The sequence below is a fragment of the Pleurodeles waltl genome, chromosome 3_1, assembly GCF_031143425.1.
Source record: "Pleurodeles waltl isolate 20211129_DDA chromosome 3_1, aPleWal1.hap1.20221129, whole genome shotgun sequence".
NCBI classification, from domain to species: Eukaryota; Metazoa; Chordata; class Amphibia; order Caudata; family Salamandridae; genus Pleurodeles; species Pleurodeles waltl.
In genome coordinates, this window is record NC_090440.1 from 1,399,541,822 (window position 1) to 1,399,564,815 (window position 22,994).

Here is a 22,994-nt window from a genome sequence, read left to right on the forward strand (position 1 = left end):
AGGAGACTTGGGGGAACACTGGGTGGAAGGACATTTGTGGTTCCTCTCAGTTCCCAGAATTTTCTGTCACTGAAATGAGAGGAAAAAGTGTTTTTTTGGCCACATTTTGAGGTTTGGAAAGGACTCTGGGTAACAGAACCTGGTCAGAGCCCCACAAGTCACCCCATATTGTATTCCCTTAGGTGTCTAGTTTTAAAAAATGCGCAGGTTTGCTAGGTTTCCCAAGGTGACGACTGAGCTAGAAGCCAAAATCCACAGCTAGGCACTTTGTAAAAAAATAGCTCTGTTTTCTGTTTTGAAAATGTGATGTGTCCACGTTGTGTTTTGGGGCATTTCCTGTTGCAGGTGCTAGGCGTACCACACAAGTGAGGTACCATTTTTATGGGGAGACTTGGTGGAATGCCGAGTGGAAGGAAATTCGTGGCTCTTCTCAGATTGCAGTATTTTCTGTCACCGAAATGAGAAGGAAAAAGTGTTTTTTGGCAAGAATTTGAGGTTTGCAAAGGATTCTAGGTAACAGAACCTGGCCAGATCCCCATAAGTCACTTCATCTTGGATTCCCCTAGGTGCCTAGTTTTCAAAAATGCGCAGGTTTGCTAGGTTTCCCAAGGTGCCGGCTGAGCTAGAAGTCAAAATCCACAGCGAGGCACTTTGTAAAAAACAGCTGTGTTTTCTTTCTGAAAATGTGATGGGTTCCCGTTGTGTTTTGGGGCATTTCCTGTTGCGGTCGCTAGGCCTACCCACACAAGTGAGGTACCATTTTTATTGGGAGACTTGGGTGAAAGCTGGGTAGAAGGAAATTTGTGCCTCCTCTCAGATTCCAGAACTTTCTATCACCGAAATGACAAGGAAAAAGTGTTTTTTGGCAAAAATTTGAGGTTTGCAAAGGATTCTGGGTAACAGAACCTGGCCAGAGCCCCACAAGTCACCCCATCGTGGATTCCCCTAGGTGTCTAGTTTTGAAAAATGCGCAGGTTTGCTAGGTTTCCCAAGGTGACGACTGAGCTAGAAGCCAAAATCCACAGCTAGGCACTTTGCAAAAAACAGCTTTGTTTTCTTTCTGAAAATGTGATGGGTCCACGTTGTGTTTTTGGGCATTTCCTGTTGCGGTTTCTAGGCCTACCCACACAAGTGAGGTACCATTTTTATTGGGAGAATTGGGTGAAAGCTGGGTAGAAGGAAATTTGTGGCTCCTGTCAGATTCCAAAACTTTCTGTCACCGAAATGACAAGGAAAAAGTGTTTTTTTGGCAGAAATTTGAGCTTTGCAAAGGGTTCTGGGTAACAGAACCTGATCAGAACCCCCAAGTCACCCCATATTAGATTCCCCTAGGTGTCTAGTTTTAAAAAATGTGCAGGATTGCTAGGTTTCCCAAAGTGCCGGCTGAGCTAGAGGCAAAATCCACAGCTAGGCACTTTGTAAAATAAACAGCTCTGTTTTCTTTCTGAAAATGTGTTGTGTCCACGTTGTGTTTTGGGGCATTTCCTGTCGCGGGCGCTAGGCCTACCCAAACAAGTGAGGTACCATTTTTATTAGGAGACTTGGGGGAACACTGGGTGGAAGGACATTTGTGGTTCCTCTCAGTTCCCAGAATTTTCTGTCACTGAAATGAGAGGAAAAAGTGTTTTTTTGGCCACATTTTGAGGTTTGGAAAGGACTCTGGGTAACAGAACCTGGTCAGAGCCCCACAAGTCACCCCATATTGTATTCCCTTAGGTGTCTAGTTTTAAAAAATGCGCAGGTTTGCTAGGTTTCCCAAGGTGACGACTGAGCTAGAAGCCAAAATCCACAGCTAGGCACTTTGTAAAAAAACAGCTCTGTTTTCTGTTTTGAAAATGTGATGTGTCCACGTTGTGTTTTGGGGCATTTCCTGTTGCAGGTGCTAGGCGTACCACACAAGTGAGGTACCATTTTTATGGGGAGACTTGGTGGAATGCCGAGTGGAAGGAAATTCGTGGCTCTTCTCAGATTGCAGTATTTTCTGTCACCGAAATGAGAAGGAAAAAGTGTTTTTTGGCAAGAATTTGAGGTTTGCAAAGGATTCTAGGTAACAGAACCTGGCCAGATCCCCATAAGTCACTTCATCTTGGATTCCCCTAGGTGCCTAGTTTTCAAAAATGCGCAGGTTTGCTAGGTTTCCCAAGGTGCCGGCTGAGCTAGAAGTCAAAATCCACAGCGAGGCACTTTGTAAAAAACAGCTGTGTTTTCTTTCTGAAAATGTGATGGGTCCACGTTGTGTTTTGGGGCATTTCCTGTTGCGGTCGCTAGGCCTACCCACACAAGTGAGGTACCATTTTTATTGGGAGACTCGGGTGAAAGCTGGGTAGAAGGAAATTTGTGGCTCCTCTCAGATTCCAGAACTTTCTGTCACCGAAATGACAAGGAAAAAGTGTTTTTTTGGCAACAATTTCAGGTTTGCAAAGGATTCTGGGTAACAGAACCTGGCCAGAGCCCCACAAGTCACCCCATCTTGGATTCCCCTAGGTGTCTAGTTTTAAAAAATGCGCAGGTTTGCTAGGTTTCCCAAGATGACGACTGAGCTAGAAGCCAAAATCCACAGCTAGGCACTTTGTAAAAAAACAGCTCTGTTTTCTGTTTTGAAAATGTGATGTGTCCACGTTGTGTTTTGGGGCATTTCCTGTTGCAGGTGCTAGGCGTACCCCACAAGTGAGGTACCATATTTATGGGAAGACTTGAAGGAATGCCGAGTGGAAGGAAATTCGTGGCTCTTCTCAGATTGCAGTATTTTCTGTCACCGAAATGAGAAGGAAAAAGTGTTTTTTGGCAAGAATTTGAGGTTTGCAAAGGATTCTGGGTAACAGAACCTGGCCTGATCCCCATAAGTCACCGCATCTTGGATTCTGATGAAGCAGAAATGAAGGTTTTACATTTATTAACGCATAAACGTAGTGTGAAATAATTATGTGTGACTTTAACCGAACTAATAAAGATTGTACGGGGACAAAATGTGCCCTCGGAGTAGTTTGCCAACATTTATAAGCGTGCTTTATATAACGTGATGTATTAGAAGTGCACTAATCCGACATAATCATAAACGTGTGCTACGATTTGCTTGTTTGAAATGTTTTAGCTTAGCATTACTTTAGTGCAGGCTTCGGCCTAGTTGCCTGGTCTCACGGTTTAGATGCTCGTATTTTTCCAATGTGCTATTAAACATGTATTTCTGCTTGAAGCTGTATTTTTCCACTGAGATCGTTCACATGCTTATCTTAAGGTTTCGTGCCAGCCCGGCATTTTTCTCTTTGCTCCAAGGTCAATCTGCAGGTGCGGACAATGGAAGCTCTGAAAATGAGTTAATTGGTATAAAATGTTGCAACTTGCGTACCCGTCTCCAAGGATAATGTATGCTTAAGTAAAAGCTTGAGAACTGTTGTTTTTGATTGGATAATTTGAAGCTAACCTATGAACCCTCCAATGGAAGACCCTACTGGATTTAAACTGTTGTCTATTTAAACTAGGTGCACGAGAAGAAAGTAGCTATTACCAGCCATTGCAGCCATTATTGGACATCGCCCATACCCGCCATTTTGCAGGACATTGCAGCTATTATGGCCCACCTTGCTGCGACGCCATTTTGAGAGACTTTGATGCTTTCTATAATCGAGAGAAAGAGACTTAAATGATTCTTACCCTAGAGACTTTAACTTTGATTTGTCCCTTTGCATGAAGTAGTAGTTTATCTTGCCGCCGTGAGGCAACTGCCCCGTCCACCCCTGCCCCTTTGCCCCGTCCCATGCTGATCGAGAAACGGTACCTGTGAGACGAAGACTTCCTTGAATGCTGATTGTAATTGGTAAATATGAAAGGAAATTGTACAATTGCATTGTGTTTCTTTTAGGTAACCAACTGCTGATTTTTGATAAGATCCCTAGTTAGGAGTTTTCTAAATTAATGTTGCTAAATTGTTTTTGCATGAAGTCCCACATGCCGATGCTGATTTGAGGTTAGATGAGGATTCCTTTTGTCACTCGATGCAATTTGAGACCTTGTTATGCTGACTAAATGTATGCAATTAGCCCATTACAGATTATAGTTTTGGTGATCTGCATTGCTATCATCGAATGCCTTGTTATTCAAATGCTACATAGATTGCATCTTTTCCGCCGTTATGGACAGCTATTAATGTTCATTTATGTTTATCATTTGGTGTTGAGACACATCTATATTGTGCTAGCTTTGTTAATATAGGGAAATAAATTCACTAACTTTGAATAAACTGGTGTGGTTATTCCTGACTGAAAGGTCAGGGTTCGCCGAAAATGTATTCTGGATTAATTGTTAAGTGTTATGTTGATCAAGGCATTGCTTATGTTCGTTATTGATTATTGGTTTGATTAAATTGACTGACTAAGGGTGGAGAGGGTCCCACTTAGCCAAAAGATTCATCGGCCTAAAGAGCTTCCAAAGTACCGGTAAATTACTAGTACGGAACGCTCTATCAGTAGATGGTAGCAGAGGACGGTTTCGCATTTTGGGACCCCGTACTCTTAGAGTACATGGTGTTGAATTAACGGCTACGCCCTTTGAGAGCCCACTCGAAAAGTTGAATTAGATTTTTCTTGGGTAAAACAGATTGACAGAATGATGATGGGCTAAGTCCCCCACGACTTTCCCGGGATCTCGGAGCTTGCGAATGAAGAGAATGGAGGTGTGCAATCGGCGTTGGTGGTACTAGTGACGGTATGAGAGAAGTTAGGGTTTTGCGCTTGCACAGCTTATTGCCGCAGATTGTGTGAAAAGGTTGCGAGGATTTTCTTTTTTTTTAGAGAATAGCGGAGGTGCGACTCCGAGTGTAGAAGTAGGGAAGTCGTCGAACTTCATAGAAATAGCGGAGGTGCGACTCCGAGTGTGAGAGTAGGGAAGTCGTCGAACTTCATGTGCATGTGGCGCTTCGTGCATAAAAAGGTCCACGTGGTTGTTGTTGTTGAGACGGGCCCTGCGAGGTCAAGAGACTCCGGAGTATGTTGTTTTATGTTGTGGTCTGGTCGGTTTAGTAGGTTGATCGGGCGTGGTCAACAAGTCGGTACGTGTGTTAAGGGAGTGAAAGAAACTTCGACTTCGGGCTTTGACAAAATTCTAAGTGCACTAGAATAGATCACTGACAAGTTGAGAGCAGTCTGCGGGTCAGATTTGCTTGCGAACGTGGGGACCGAGAAAGATGGAATAACTGCCGAGGCTAGTGAAAAATCCCTAAGGTCCTGAAGCGATTGTGTTACCCCTCCTGTAGTAAACCGACAGATCTGTTTTATATTTTTGGTAGCTCGCGATACATGCCAGAAGTTGTTACGAGAGGAGCTGAGTGAAGGAGGACTAGCCGCGAGGCTTTGTCAGCCGCAGTGTGTGTGAGTGTGACATCACTAGGAGCCGCGCTGGGATAGGTTGGTTGTAGAGAAGGGTCGCGCACGGATTGGACGCAGTCCGTGGGGCTCGATTGGAAGGGGAAAGGCAGGCGAAGAGTATTCCGGGAATTAAAGTCACCTATTGATTACAAACTTTGTGAAATAAAAGACGAGAAAATGAAATTTTTTAAAGCATTAAAGAGTGCGATGAAGGGGGAGTCTTACATTAAAGCGAGCGTAGGAGAGGAAACGCCGCCCGAAGGCACACCAGCTTACATTGTAATGGAAGAGAAGGGGGTAGCTCCGTGTCTTTGGCTAAAGCAATGGCACAAGCTGACAGAGAAACATGGGAGCGTAGCGTTCCCGGTCCATGGAACATTCAATATAAGGATCCTAGAGAATTTGAGATTCGCGATGTACGACATGAAGGTACCTCCAAGGCCAGCACAGTTTGAGGCTCTGCCAATTTGGGAACTAATGGCTAGACAGCAGCAGCAAAATAAGTTCGAGACTAGGATAAGGAAGGTAGAAAAGACACTAGCGGACGCTAGGTGGGATAATGCACAGAAGGTGTGGAGGTCAGATGTATTGCAGGGGATAAAATTGTTTCCCGCAATTACTAAGGAAGAAGAGGAGACAGGTAAGAAAGCTACCTGTAAGACAAACAGGAGGTGTTCCAAGGATAGAGAGGACGAGGAAAAGTTGAGAAGAGAAGAGGAGTTAGAGGATGAGGAGTTAATCATGCAATTGCTGAACGACCGTCCACCACCTTATGCAGAGAGTGGACAAGGTCCAAGTACTAGTTCTGCCCCTCCGGCATCGGTACAGAACAGTGAAACTCAGAGTTCAGGAGCATCATCGGGATCTAAGGACCTGAGTTTACTGTTCACCCCGCAGATACCGCAGGTTAGGAGAATATATCCAGATGTGCCCATGTTGAAACCAGCAGAAAATTATCAGCCGCTGGCCCCAAGGTACTACAGCAGTGACAATAGTACGGGAATGATTCTAGATCCAGCCACAATGGGAGGACAGAATGGTCACAACCCGACAATGGCACAAGCTGAATCAACCCAGTTTTTGATGCCTCAAAAGCAGATGCAGGGGGGAACAGCACATGCTCAGATGACGGGGAGTCAGATGGGCATGCCGGCAATGATGACCCATAGTGTAGGAATGAACATGTCTCAGAACATGGGAAATGGACAGAACCCAGATGCGATATCGCTACCCATTACTGTAGGTCCGCCGGTACCTTTGTACAGTCAGCCTAACTTAGGTACGAGCGGTCAGGGATCAATGCTGCAGAGTGGGTCAGAAAGGAGGTGCATAGAAAACACTCCAGGGATAACTCCAATAGTGGCTCAGCCAACCGGATCTAGGTCCTTGATGGAGTTTTGTCCCATATGTGCTCAGTCGACAGTGGTAAGGTCGAGCCCCCCACTGATAATACCTCTAACATCGACAACTGAAAAGTTGCCGCAACCATCAATGGCAGTCGATGTGAATGCTACACTGATGGGGTTGAATGCGCAACAGCTGACACAGTGGTTCAACAGTCTGAATTCCACACAAAGCTCAGCCAGTGTGAAGGGAGAAGATTATCTGAATAGGGTCAGGTTGAACATGGAAGCATAAGAATTGGTGGAAGGGACTATGGGTGTGAATAGGTTAGAGTCCTACTCGGAAGAAGAGCTGAGATATTTATGTCCCAGGATTACGAGAGAAGTGAACAAGGTACATAAAAGCTTGCAGGAAATAGCTGACAAAAACGGGGTTGACATAGACAAGACAAAACACTTGAGCAGGAGCTACAGGTTGGAGTTCGGGACCACAGATTTTGAACACATGAGGTCAGCAGGCATGAAGGCGCACCTTAGAGAATTGTTGCAGAGTGCACAAGTGTGGAGGTGCTTAGACAAATGGGAAAGCAGATGGGTAAAGAGAAAGGAAAAGAGGAAAGACAGTGTCCCAGAGCTAAACGAGAAAAGACCACAGAGTAGTGATGCAGTAACCATGTTACCAATGAGGGAGACAGCAGGGGGAAAGTTAATACATGTACCATGGCACAGAAGCGACATTCAGTCTTTTACGGATGATTTTCCTAAACTGAGAGAGAAACCGATTGAATGGTATCAACAGACTGACAGGTTTGTGAAGCTTGCAAAATGTCTCTGGGAAGACCTGAACACTCTCTTTGAGATTGTGGTTCCGGCAGATTTGTGGGAGGATTGCAAAAGAGCTGTAGGTTGGCCGACAAGTGAACCAGAGAGAGACAGGGATACGGGTGCACCATCACCTATGGTGATGAGCCTGTACTATAAGGTAATTGAGCATTTGAAGACGAAGGTTGCCGCGAAAAATGTGGATTGGCAGAAGATCGATCGAACTGCCCAAGAGGCTAAAGAGTCGATTCATAGCTACTATGAGAGGTTGTTGAAGGCGTTCAAGAACTACAGTGGCACGGAGACAATAGAGGCGAAGGACATGCTTCATTTTGTGTTCAGATTTGTGGAAGGGCTGAGACCAGAGATAAGTCAGATGATAAAGTCGCATTTGATTTGTTGGCAGTCGAAACCTATTGACGAAGTATTGAATTATGCGAAATACTGTAGCGACGAAATTGAAGTGAAACAGAAAAAGTTGAAAGAGAAAGTGATGATGATGCAGCTTAAGGCAGCTCAGACAGGTTTGCAAGGTCTGCAAGGGTTGCAAGGGTTCCAACAACAGGTACCGCAACCGCAGCCGCAGTTGCAGGGAAACATGGCGTTTCAGCCACAGGCGAGAGGCAGAGGCAGAGGAGGTTTTGTGAATAATGGTCCGGATTTGAACACTGTTGTGAATGGTGTGCAGGCAATGAAGAAGGTGATGCCGTGTCACGTGTGCGGAATTGTCGGTCATTGGAAACGCGAGTGCCCGATGGTGGTGCAGGAAGGTGCAGGTGTTGGTCAGCAAAACAATGATGTCAATGCATTTCAGACAATGAGGGGACCGAAAATGAGAGGTCCAAACCCAAATTTTCAGACCATAAATCAACTACAGGGATTACAGCCCATGCAGCCGCAGCAGATGCAGATGCCCCGTATGCAGATGACGCAAATGCAGCCAATGCAACAGCAGTTACCCATGGTACCTAATCAGCAAATGCAAATACCTTTGGCACCAATGAGTCAGCAGCAAGTGATGGTTCCTTCACAGGTCTCGGGTCAGGTAATGAATACAAATGGCACCGTACAACAGTTCCCATTACACAGTGAGAGTGGAATAAACAATGTATGGGAGAGTGAAAGTTCAGGGGAGGAAGGAGATTGTGTGCTTGCAGCATCCTTGGAAGTTGATCAAAAGGGTCCGTACGTGGAGGGAAGAGTAATGGGTCATCGTGTCTCATTCTTGGTTGACACAGGAGCCACACGTTCAACTGTTAAGAGCATTGAAGTACCAAATTTGCCACTCTCAGGAAGGACAGTTCAAGTGGTGTGAGTAGCAAACAAGCACCTGACAAACCCAATTACAGATCCGGTACCAGTCAGCATTGGTAACTATCAAGGGTTACACAAATTCGTGGTATGCGACTCAAGCCCGATAGCACTGTTAGGGAGAGACCTATTGTGCAAATTGGGTTGTTCGATTATGTGTTCGAACGAGGGAATTAAAATACAGACGAGCAGTGATGGGGAAGAAGAGGACAGTGCAGAGGGGGATGAGATGGAAACTGTTGATGAAGAGTATCCTCTGATTTGTCTGTTACCAATGATAACTGAAGAAGATATTCCAGCTGAATTACGGGAAACAGTCGGAAAGGAAGTGTGGGATATGACAGGGAAAGAGGTGGGATTGATGAAAGGAGTGGAACCAGTGAAAGTGACTGTAAAGCCCAATGCAACCTTTCCCCAGACCCCACAATACCACATGGCACAAGACACCCTCATGAAAGTTGCCCAACTCATTGACGAATTTGTAAAACAGGGAGTACTGAAAGAAGTGTTAAGCAGTCCATGTAATTCACCAATCATGGGACTAATAAAGCCGAGTGGAAAGGTCCGACTCGTGCAGGACTTGAGGAAAATAAATGACATCATAGTCAAATGTTGCCCTGTCGTACCAAATCCAGCTGTGATAATGTTTCAAGTCCCTTGCGATGCTGAATGGTTCTCAGTCATCGACTTGTCGCAAGCATTTTTTTCTGTGCCTCTTCATGAGGACAGCCAATTTCTCTTTTGTTTCAAATTCTTAGACAGAGTGTACAGTTGGTGTCGAATTCCTCAAGGGTTTTCTGAGTCACCGTCGATATTCAATCAGATTCTAAAGAAAGACTTGGAAGCGCTAGAATTGCCATTCGAGTCAACCCTAGTACAGTACATCGATGACTTACTGATTGCATCAAAGACAGAAAGTGGCTGCACAGCCGATACCATTGCTCTGTTGAACCATTTGGGAAGGAATGGACACAAGGTGTCTCCTTCCAAATTGCAGTTCTGTCAGAAGAAAGTGAAATACTTGGGTCACCAGATAGAGAAAGGGTCAAGGAGAATAATGAAGGAAAGGATAACAAGTGTACTTCAAATGAGTCCACCAAAGACAAGGAGGGAGGTGAGGAAGTTTTTGGGAATGGTGGGTTACTGTCGTCAGTGGATCCCCAACTTCTCGACTCTAGCAAAGCCTTTACTGAAACTGACCCAGAAGGATGCCTTGGATCAAATTGAGCTGAAAGGAGATGAGATGGATGCTTTCATTCAATTGAAGGAATGCATGTGCAGGGCTCCAGCTCTAGGTATGCCTGATTACACAAAGCCTTTCACATTGTTTTGTCATGAACGTGATGCATGTTCTTTGTCTGTCTTGACTCAAGCCCACGGTGGCATAAACAGACCAGTAGCGTATTTTTCAGCTACTTTGGATCCGGTCGCAGCAGCACTTCCAGGGTGTTTGCACGCCGTAGCAGCAGTTGGTATCAGCCTTACTCAGAGTGAAGGAATAGTGATGGGACACCCAGTAACAGTCATGGTCCCTCACTCAGTTGAGATACTTTTGACCCGCTCCCGAACGCAACACATGACTGGAGCAAGACTCACAAGGTATGAAACGATAATTCTGGGCTCACCGAATGTGCAGCTGAAAAGGTGCACTACGCTGAATCCAGCAACCTTGCTTCCTGGTGAAAATGCTGAAATTGAGGACGCTGAAGACGTCGAGCATGACTGCCTTCAGGTGACTGAATTTTGCACCAAACCTCGACCTGATATTAAGGATACTAAGCTTGATGAAAATGACCAAATTGTTTTTGTTGATGGTTCATGTCTAAGAGATGGGATGGGAATTTTGAAAGCAGGATATGCTGTATGTACTGTAACAGGTGTCTTGGAAGCGGCCTGGCTTCAAGGAGTCTATTCTGCACAAGTAGCAGAACTTGTAGCCCTTACAAGAGCATGTCAACTGTCTGCATTAATGAAAGTCACCATTTACACTGATAGTCAGTACGGGTTTGGGATTGTGCACGACTTTGGACAACTATGGTCACAGAGAGGTTTCCTGACTTCTTCAGGATCCCCAGTGAAAAACGGGGAAAGAATAAGGGAATTGTTACACGCCATTCAAATGCCAGCCGAAGTTGCAGTGGTAAAGTGTAGTGCTCATACAAAAGGACAGGACTATGTTTCTCTGGGAAATGCATATGCGGATCAAGTCGCAAGATTTTGTGCCTTGAACTGTATATTACTCAGAGATGAATGGAATTCAATAAGTGAACCAGAACTAGAACCAGCTGAAGCATTTGCCTTGAAGGTCGTAGATACAATAGATGAACTAAAAACATTACAGAATAACGTCAGGGAGGACGAAAGAGATTCCTGGATTAAATCACAATGTATAAAAAGACCAGATGAGTTATGGGTTTCAAATGAGGGAAAATTTGTTTTGCCAAATAGTCTCTTATCACAACTTGCGCGGTTCTATCATGGGCAAGCTCACCTAGGGAGAGATGCCATGATAAGATTGTTCAAAACTGATTGGTTTAACCCCAGATTCCGTCAAGCTGCAGAAGCAGTTTGCCATCGATGTGTTATTTGGCAGCAGATGAACCCAGGAAAGGGAACAGTTGTGAACGCGAGTCACATTGGCAGAGCCAGTGGCCCATTTAGTAGAATGCAGATGGACTTCATTGAGATGCCTGTGCATGGAGGTCTGAAGTATGTGTTGGTGATTGTGTGCATTTTTTGTCACTGGATTGAGGCATACCCCACACGTAGAAATGACAGCCTTACAGTCGCAAAACTATTGTTGAGGGAGTTAATACCACGTTTCGGATTCCCGATCTCTTTAGAATCAGATAGGGGAAGTCACTTCAATAACGAGGTGATAAAGTTACTTTGCGCAGCGCTGAACATTGAGCAAAAACTGCATTGTAGCTATCGCCCTGAAGCCTCAGGACTGGTGCAGCAAATGAATGGTACACTGAAATCGAGAATGGCGAAAATATGTGCATCGACAAATTTGAAATGGCCTGACGCATTGCCCTTGGTGCTAATGTCAATGAGAAACACCCCTGATAGAAAGACTGGATTGTCTCCGCACGAAATTCTCATGGGCAGGGCTATGAGACTTCCTGCAGTTCCCGCAAACGCGCTTTTGAATATTACAGATGATATGGTGTTAGACTACTGCAAGGGTCTGGCTGACGTGGTTCGCTCTTTCTCTCACCAGGTGGAAGCAACCACCTTGCCACCGATCCAATGTCCAGGACACACACTGAAAGCAGGTGACTGGGTCGTGGTAAAGAAGCACGTGAGAAAGTCGTGTCTGGAACCCCGTTGGAAAGGACCTTTCCAAGTGATCCTGACGACAACTACCGCTGTGAAGTGTGCGGGGGTTCCCAACTGGATTCACGCCAGTCACACAAAGAAAGTGTTGTGTCCCACAGATGAGGAAGTTGAAGCGCTGAAACTGCCAGTGCCTGATAAAACAGTGCTGAGCGCTGAGACAGAGCAAAATCAAACTGAAAGCGAACAGGCAGAAACGGAAGAGAGAGAGATATTCTCTGAGGACGAAGAGACCAACTCACTTGGGGAAGACCAAGGAGAAAGTTCAGACAGCGACGAAGCAGCTGAAGGTGACAAAGAACCTGAAGCAGCTGAGGGTAGCAAAGAGCCTGAAGCAGCTGAGGGTAGCAAAGAGCCTGAAGCAGCTGAAGGTGATAAAGAGCCTGAAGCAGCTGAAAGTGATAAAGAGTCTGAAGAAAGTAACGGTGACGAAGGGCTCGAAAGAGGTGAAAAAGCAGGAGAGCCTGATCAGAGGAGGGCTTTCCCAGAAGCAGACGATGGAGAAAAGGAAAAGGAGAACGTGATTGATTCCCCAGAAGGAGGGGACAAGGCAGAACAGAACGAAACAGTTCAAGTTTCCACAGAAAAGATTGCAGGTCCATCGAATGGACACGGTGCAAAGAGGAGACTAAGTATATCACCAATAAAACAAAGGACTAAAGGAAATTTGAACGACGGAGAAAGGCCGAAAGTGAAAGAGAAAAGAAAGGAAGTGACTGTCGTGGTACCATCCTCAAGTGAAGGAAAAGACTTGGCCAAAGAGGAAAGTACCAGTGAGGCAGAATCGAAAAGAGAGGCAAAATTGAAAAGGAAAAGGATACCAAACAGGAGATATTCCGGTCCAGAATGGGCATATGCAGTCAATGACGATTGGACTGACGAATTCGTATCTCTTAGCCTCGAGAACGAAGAAGAAGAGATACCAATAGAAAAGAAGAGTTCTATGGACTCTGTCGATTGAAAGGGTAATAAATGACATTGCTTGCTACAATCTAACGTGATACAACCAGCTGAGACATTGCTAAACCGGATGAGCCATTTGCTAACTTGATAAGACTTTGAAAACCAGATTGACTCTTAAACCCGATTTGAGACAACATTGCTAATTGAACTTTGAAAAAAAAAAAAAAAAAAAAAGAATTATTGCCGAATAGAGACTGAGTTATTGCCGAATTGAGACAAATGCTGCTAACCGATAAGTAACTGGCCTCTTGAAGAAGACTGTGTGAACATCGCGCTCGTTCAGCTTTGTATCTGAATTGCTAAATAGCTTCTTTATAGGTGCTTCTAGCTCTCTGATTCTATACAGATCATGACGCAAAATAGTAGAAAGAAATATTGTAAATATGTGTGTATAGGCTTGATAATCGCATGTGTACTAATAATAATGGCAATAGTGCTTGCAATGCATGGAAAGGGTGAGAATGAGAAAATTGATGCTCCTACTTTTGCTCCTGTTACTGTCACTGAACTAACCGCATTGAAAAGACTAGAATTAGATGAGAGACACTTGCACGATAAGTAAGAACTTTCGTATAATGTTTTCTATCGCTTGCTAACAGAATATGTTGAGACTATGGATGCGAAGGATTGTTATGTGTGTACACAGATACCGACATCAGTAAAGGAAGGGGTGACTTATCACCACATGCCTCTTACATATGGGATTACATGTAGTATAGTAATGTCTAGGTTTTATGGTCAAACTAACATACATTATTTTTACTCAAATTATGATGTTACCTTTGCATATGTTCCTATAATAGCGCAGCTAAGCCAGATTGCTAAAGACTGGGATGCTAAAATAATGAGGGAATTTTTCGAGCCAATGCAACCTTTTGAAACGGGTCACACTCATAGGGAAAACCTTACCTGCTCGCTCTCTGCAGTAGAAATAAGCTTTTTAGATCGCACAGATGATAGAAGGGCACAAATGAATGCGAAATTAGAAAAGGAGCTACATAAGAGGACTTCAGTAGATAATTATGATTTTGCTGCAATAAAGACACAAGGGAGAATAGCTTTAGATGCTTGGCATGTAGGGAAATTTTGTATATATCGAGGTGAATCTTATTATGATAACATTTTTGTAGGAGCGAGTGAGTGTAAACATACGTTTATCTTTAAGGCCAAATGGACATTCATGATGAACGGACTTGACCCTGTCATTCCAGGTGTATATTACATTTGTGGGTATAATGCCTATTATCGTCTTCCGAAGGGATGGTGGGGAAGATGTTATTTGGGTATAGTGTTCCCAAAGGTTTATCAACTGGATGACCTATCGATGATTCAAAAGACATCTGGATCCCATCGTATCCAGAAAAGAGAAACCGCAGCTGCTGTGGTAGGAGATATATTTGGAGCCATGATTCCTTCATTGGGAGTTGTGTTGAATTCCATCAAAATAAGAAAGTTGTCTACTATAGTGGATAACATGTTGACAAAGTTTTCAGGTGCTATAATCCTGATAGATGCTGAACTTGCAGCGGAAAGAGCTATGATTCTTCAAAATAGGCTTGCTTTAGACATTCTTTTAGCAAAGGATGGCGGCGTTTGCAAAATGCTTGGTGCACGACACTGTTGCACGTATATTCCAGATAACAGTGTGAAAATTAAAACTATGCTTGCTAATCTAACAAAGGAGAGTGCAGATTTGAAGGAACTGAAAGAACAAGGAGTGTGGGAGAAGGTTGGAAAAGGACTTGCTTCAGTGGGAAATTGGATTGGGGGAATTTGGAACGGAATATTACTAAAAATAATACAGAGAATACTAATAGTACTAATTTGCATATTTGGAATTTGGGGAATAAAAAGGGGAATAATAATGATCATGGAAAGAATTAGAAGAAGGAAGGAAGAGAAAATGATGAAAAGAATGGCAGAAGAATACAAAGCGAAAACTAGGGGAATTAAAAGGAAAAGAGAACTGACAGAATTTTAATGGAATAAAATTTGTGGGCATGGTTTGGTGTGATGACAAGTAGTCATCAGAGGAGGGATTGATGAAGCAGAAATGAAGGTTTTACATTTATTAACGCATAAACGTAGTGTGAAATAATTATGTGTGACTTTAACCGAACTAATAAAGATTGTACGGGGACAAAATGTGCCCTCAGAGTAGTTTGCCAACATTTATAAGCGTGCTTTATATAACGTGATGTATTAGAAGTGCACTAATCCGACATAATCATAAACGTGTGCTACGATTTGCTTGTTTGAAATGTTTTAGCTTAGCATTACTTTAGTGCAGGCTTCGGCCTAGTTGCCTGGTCTCACGGTTTAGATGCTCGTATTTTTCCAATGTGCTATTAAACATGTATTTCTGCTTGAAGCTGTACTTTTCCACTGAGATCGTTCACATGCTTATCTTAAGGTTTCATGCCAGCCCGGCATTTTTCTCTTTGCTCCAAGGTCAATCTGCAGGTGCGGACAATGGAAGCTCTGAAAATGAGTTAATTGGTATAAAATGTTGCAACTTGCGTACCCGTCTCCAAGGATAATGTATGCTTAAGTAAAAGCTTGAGAACTGTTGTTTTTGATTGGATAATTTGAAGCTAACCTATGAACCCTCCAATGGAAGACCCTACTGGATTTAAACTGTTGTCTATTTAAACTAGGTGCACGAGAAGAAAGTAGCTATTACCAGCCATTGCAGCCATTATTGGACATCGCCCATACCCGCCATTTTGCAGGACATTGCAGCTATTATGGCCCACCTTGCTGCGACGCCATTTTGAGAGACTTTGATGCTTTCTCTAATCGAGAGAAAGAGACTTAAATGATTCTTACCCTAGAGACTTTAACTTTGATTTGTCCCTTTGCATGAAGTAGTAGTTTATCTTGCCGCCGTGAGGCAACTGCCCCGTCCACCCCTGCCCCTTTGCCCCGTCCCATGCTGATCGAGAAACGGTACCTGTGAGACGAAGACTTCCTTGAATGCTGATTGTAATTGGTAAATATGAAAGGAAATTGTACAATTGCATTGTGTTTCTTTTAGGTAACCAACTGCTGATTTTTGATAAGATCCCTAGTTAGGAGTTTTCTAAATTAATGTTGCTAAATTGTTTTTGCATGAAGTCCCACATGCCGATGCTGATTTGAGGTTAGATGAGGATTCCTTTTGTCACACGATGCAATTTGAGACCTTGTTATGCTGACTAAATGTATGCAATTAGCCCATTACAGATTATAGTTTTGGTGATCTGCATTGCTATTATCGAATGCCTTGTTATTCAAATGCTACATAGATTGCATCTTTTCCGCCGTTATGGACAGCTATTAATGTTCATTTATGTTTATCATTTGGTGTTGAGACACATCTATATTGTGCTAGCTTTGTTAATATAGGGAAATAAATTCACTAACTTTGAATAAACTGGTGTGGTTATTCCTGACTGAAAGGTCAGGGTTCGCCGAAAATGTATTCTGGATTAATTGTTAAGTGTTATGTTGATCAAGGCATTGCTTATGTTCGTTATTGATTATTGGTTTGATTAAATTGACTGACTAAGGGTGGAGAGGGTCCCACTTAGCCAAAAGATTCATCGGCCTAAAGAGCTTCCAAAGTACCGGTAAATTAAAATGCGCAGGTTTGCTAGGTTTCCAAAGGTGCCGGCTGAGCTAGAAGTCAAAATCCACAGCGAGGCACTTTGTAAAAAACAGCTGTGTTTTCTTTCTGAAAATGTGATGGGTCCACGTTGTGTTTTGGGGCATGTCCTGTTGCGGTCGCTAGGCCTACCCACACAAGTGAGGTACCATTTTTATTGGGAGACTTGGGTGAAAGCTGGGTAGAAGGAAATTTGTGGCTCCTCTCAGATTCCAGAACTTTCTGTCACCGAAATGACAAGGAAAAAGTGTTTTTTTTGGCAACAATTTGAGGTTTGCAAAGGATTCTGGGTAACAGAACCTGGCCAGAGCCCCACAAGTCACCCCATATTGGAATCTCCTAGGTGTCTAGTTTTTAAAAATGTGCAGGATTTCTATGTTTCCCAAAGTGCCGGCTGAGCTAGAGGCCAAAATACCAAAGCTAGGCACTTTGTAAAAAACAGCTCTGTTTTCTTTCGGAAAATGTGGTATGTCCATGTTTAGTTTTGGGGCATTTCCTGTAGCAGACGCTAGGCCTACCCACACAAGTGAGGTACCATTTTTATGGGGAGACTTGGTGGAATGCCGAGTGGAAGGAAATTCGTGGCTCTTCTCAGATTGCAGTATTTTCTGTCACCGAAATGAGAAGGAAAAAGTGTTTTTTGGCAAGAATTTGAGGTTTGCAAAGGATTCTGGGTAACAGAACCTGGCCAGATCCCCATAAGTCACCGCATCTTGGATTCCCCTAGGTGCCTAGTTTTCAAAAATGCGCAGGTTTGCTAGGTTTCCCAAGGTGCCGGCTGAGCTAGAAGTCAAAATCCACAGCAAGGCACGTTGTAAAAAACAGCTGTGTTTTCTTTCTGAAAATGTGATGGGTCCACGTTGTGTTTTGGGGCATTTCCTGTTGCGGTCGCTAGGCCTACCCACACAAGTGAGGTACCATTTTTATTGGGAGACTTGGGTGAAAGCTGGGTAGAAGGAAATTTGTGGCTCCTCTCAGATTCCAGAACTTTCTGTCACCGAAATGACAAGGAAAAAGTGTTTTTTTGGCAACAATTTGAGGTTTGCAAAGGATTCTGGGTAACAGAACCTGGCTAGAGCCCCACAAGTCACCCCATCTTGGATTCCCCTAGGTGTCTAGTTTTGAAAAATGCGCAGGTTTGCTAGGTTTCCCAAGGTGACGACTGAGCTAGAAGCCAAAATCCACAGCTAGGCACTTTGTAAACAACAGCTCTGTTTTCTTTTTGAAAATGTGATGTGTCCACGTTGTGTTTTGGGGCATTTCTTGTTGCAGGCGCTAGGCCTACCCACACAAGTGAGGTACCATTTTTATTGGGAGACTTATGTGAAAGCTGGGTAGAAGGAAATTTGTGGCTCCTCTCAGACTCAAATACTTTCTGTCACCGAAATGACAAGGGAAAAGTGTTTTTTTGGCCAAATGTTGAGGTTTGCAAAGGGTTCTGGGTAACAGAACCTGGTCAGAGCCCCACAAGTCACCCCATATTGGATTCTCCTAGGTGTCTAGTTTTGAAAAATGTGCAGGATTGCTAGGTTTCCCAAAGTGCCGGCTGAGCTAGAGGCCAAAATCCAAAGCTAGGCACTTTGTAAAAAACAGCTGTTTTCTTTCTGAAAATGTGGTATGTCCATGTTTTGTTTTGGGGCATTTCCTGTAGCGGACGCTAGGCCTACCCACACAAGTGAGGTACCATTTTTATCAAGAGATGAGGGGGAACGCTGGGTGGAAGGAAATTTGTGGCTCCTCTGAGATTCCAGAACTTTCTGTCACCGAAATGAGAGGAAAAAGTGTTTTTTTGGCCAAATGTTGAGGTTTGCAAAGGGTTCTGGGTAACAGAACCTGATGAGAGCCCCACAAGTCACCCAATATTAGATTCCCCTAGGTGTCTAGTTTTGAAAAATGCGCAGGTTTGCTAGGTTTCCCAAGGTGACGACTGAGCTAGAAGCCAAAATCCACAGCTAGGCACTTTGTAAAAAAACAGCTCTGTTTTCTGTTTTGAAAATGTGATGTGTCCACGTTGTGTTTTTGGGCATTTCTTGTTGCGGGTGCTAGGCGTACCACACAAGTGAGGTACCATTTTTATGGGGAGACTTGGGGGAATGCCGAGTGGAAGGAAATTCGTGGCTCCTCTCAGATTCCAGTACTTTCTGTCACCGAAAAGACAAGGAAAACGTGTTTTTTTGGCAACATTTTGAGGTTTGCAAAGGATTCTGGGTAACAGAACCTGGCCAGAGCCCCACAAGTCACGCCATGTTGTATTCCCCTAGGTCTTTAGTTTGCAAAAATGGACAGGTTTGCTAGGTTTCCCAAGGTGCCGAGTGAGCTAGAAGCCAAAATCCACAGCGAGGCACTTTGTAAAAAACAGCTCTGTTTTCTTTCTGAAAATGTGATGGGTTCCCGTTGTGTTTTGGGGCATTTCCTGTTGCGGTCGCTAGGTCTACCCACACAAGTGAGGTACCATTTTTATTGGGAGACTTGGGTGAAAGCTGGGTAGAAGGAAATTTGTGGCTCCTCTCAGATTCCAGAACTTTCTGTCACCGAAATGACAAGGAAAAAGTGTTTTTTTGGCAAAAACTTGAGGTTTGCAAAGGGTTCTGGGTAACAGAACCTGATCAGAGCCCCACAAGTCACCCCATATTAGATTCCCCTAGTTGTCTAGTTTTTAAAAATGTGCAGGATTGCTAGGTTTCCCACAGTGCCGGCTGAGCCAGAGGCCAAAATCCACAGCTAGGCACTTTGTAAAAAAACAGCTCTGTTTTCTTTCTGAAAATGTGATGTGTCCACGTTGTGTTTTGGGGCATCTCCTGTCGCGGGCGCTAGCCCTACCCAAACAAGTGAAGTACCATTTTTATTAGGAGACTTGGGGGAACACTGGGTGGAAGGACATTTGTGGTTCCTCTCAGTTCCCAGAATTTTCTGTCACTGAAATGAGAGGAAAAAGTGTTTTTTTGACCACATTTTGAGGTTTGGAAAGGATTCTGGGTAACAGAACCTGGTCAGAGCCCCACAAGTCACTCCATATTGTATTCCCCTAGGTGTCTAGTTTTTAAAAATGCGCAATTTTTGCTAGGTTTCCCAAGGTGACGACTGAGCTAGAAGCCAAAATCCACAGCTAGGCACTTTGTAAAAAAACAGCTCTGTTTTCTGTTTTGAAAATGTGATGTGTCCACGTTGTGTTTTGGGGCATTTCCTGTTGCAGGTGCTAGGCGTACCACACAAGTGAGGTACCATTTTTATGGGGAGAATTGGGGGAATGCCGAGTGGAAGGAAATTCGTGGCTCTTCTCAGATTGCAGTATTTTCTGTCACCGAAATGAGAAGGAAAAAGTGTTTTTTGGCAAGAATTTGAGGTTTGCAAAGGATTCTGGGTAACAGAACCTGGCCAGATCCCCATAAGTCACTGCATCTTAGATTCCCCTAGGTGCCTAGTTTTCAAAAATGTGCAGGTTTGCTAGGTTTCCCAAGGTGCCGGCTGAGTTAGAAGTCAAAATCCACAGCAAGGCACTTTGTAAAAAACAGCTGTGTTTTCATTCTGAAAATGTGATGGGTCCACGTTGTGTTTTGGGGCATTTCCTGTTGCGGTCGCTAGGCCTACCCACACAAGTGAGGTACCATTTTTATTGGGAGACTTGGGTGAAAGCTGGGTAGAAGGAAATTTGTGGCTCCTCTCAGATTACAGAACTTTCTGTCACCGAAATGACAAGGACAAAGTGTTTTTTTGGCAACAATTTGAGGTTTGCAAAGGATTCTGGGTAACAGAACCTGGCCAGAGCCCCACAAGTCACTGCATCTTAGATTCCCCTAGGTGCCTAGTTTTCAAAAATGTGCAGGATTGCTAGGTTTCCCAAAGTGCCGGCTGAGCTAGAGGCCAAAATCCACAGCTAGGCACCTTGTAAAAAAACAGCTCTGTTTTGTTTCTAAAAATGTGATGTGTCCACGTTGTGATTTGGGGCATTTCCTGTTCCGGGCGCTAGGCCTACCCACACAAGTGAGGGACCATTCTTATCAGGAGACTTGGGGGAACACTGGGTGGAAGGAAATTTGTGGCTCCTCTCAGATTCCAGTACTTTCTGTCACCGAAATTACAAGGAAAATGTGTTTTTTGGCAAACTTTTGAGGTTTGCAAAGGATTCTGGGTAACAGAACCTGGTGAGAGCCCCACATGTCACTCCATCTTGGATTCCCCTAGGTGTCTAGTTTTCAATAAATGCGCAGGATTGCTAGGTTTCCCCACGTGCTGGCTGAGCTAGAGGCCAAAATCCAAAGCTAGGCACTTTGTAAAAAACAGCTCTGTTTTCTTTCTGAAAATGTGGTATGTCCATGTTTTGTTTTGGGGCATTTCCTGTAGCGGACGCTAGGCCTACCCACACAAGTGAGGTACCGTTTTTATAAAGAGGTGAGGGGGAACGCTGGGTGGAAGGAAATTTGTGGCTCCTCTCAGATTCCAGAACTTTCTGTTACCGAAATGAGAGGAAAAAGTGTTTTCTTGGCCAAATGTTGAGGTTTGCAAAGGGTTCTGGGTAACAGAACCTGGTCAGAGCCCCACAATATTGGATTCCCCTAGGTGTCTAGTTTTTAAAAATGTGCAGGATTGCTAGGTTTCCCAAAGTGCCGGCTGAGCTAGAGGCTGATGAAGCAGAAAATGAAGGTTTTGATTTATTAACGCTTAAACGTAGTGCTGAAATAATCATGTGTGACTTTAACCGAACTAATAAAGATTGTACGGGGACGAAATGTGCCCTCAGAGTAGTTTGCCAACATTTATACGCGTGCTTTATATAACGTGGTGTATTAGAATTGCACTAATCCGACATAATCATAAACGTGTGCTATGATTTGCTTGTTTGAAATGTTTTAGCTTAGCATTACTTTAGCGGAGGCTTTGGCCTAGTCGCCTGGTCTCACGGTTTAGATGCTCGTATTTTTCCACTGTGCTAATAAACGTGTATTTTTGCTTGAAGCTGTACTTTTCCACAGAAACTGTTCACATGCTTATCTTAAAGTTTCGTGCCAGCCTGGCATATTTTCTCTTTAATTCAAGGTCGACTTGCAGGTGCGAACAATGGAGGCTCTGAAAGTGAGCTAATTGGTAGACAATGTTGCAATTTGCGTACCCATCTCCAAGGATAATGTATGCTTAAGTAAAAGCTTGAGAACTGTCGTTTTTGATTGGACAATTTGAAGCTAACCTATGAACCCTCCAATGGAGACCCTACTGGATTCAAACTGTTGTGTATAAAACCCAGGTGCACGAGAAGAAATTAGATCATTGCTCTCTATCATCGGACACCCCGCCATTTTGACTTCGTAGCTATTATGGCCCACTTTGCTGCGACGCCATTTTGAAAGAGACTTTGATGCTTTCTCTAATCAAGAGAAAGAGACTTTGATGATTCTTGCCCTAGAGACTTTAACTTTGATCCCTTTGCATGAAGTAGTAGTTTTACCTTGCCGCCGTGAGGCAATTGCCCCGTCCACCCCTGCCCCTTTGTCCCGTCCCATGCTGATCAAGAAACGGTACCCATGATGACCGAGAAACGGTACCTGTGAGACGAAGACTTCCTTGTATGCTGATCGTAATTGGTAAATATGAAAAGAAATTGTAAAATTGCATTGTGTTTCTTTTGGGTAACCAACTGCTTATTTTTGGTAAGATCCCTAGTTAAGAGTTTTTCTAAATTAATGTTGCTAAATTGTTTTTGCATGAAGTCCCACATGCCGATGCTAATTTGAGGTTAGACGAGGATTCCATATGTCGCACGATGCAATTTGAGATCTTGTTATGCTGACTAAATGTATGCCATTAGTTCATTACAGATTATCGTATTAGTGATTTGCATTGCTATTATCGAATGCCTTGTGATTCAAATGCTACATAGATTGCACTTGTTTCGACGTTATGGACAGCTATTAATGTTCATATATGTTTATCATTTGGTGTTGAGACACATTTATATTGTGCTAGCTTTGTTCATATAGGGGAATAAAATGCACTAACTTTGCAATAAACTGGTGTGGTTCTTCCTGACTGAAAGGTCAGGGTTCGCCGAAATGTATTCTGGATTAATTGTTAAGTGCTATGTCTATCAAGGTATTGCCTATGTTCGTTATTGATTATTGAATTTTGATGAGACCGATCGATTAAGAGTACAAAGAGTTCCCACTAAGTCAGAAGATTCATCGGCCTAAAGAGCGTCCGAACACAGGTAAATTATTA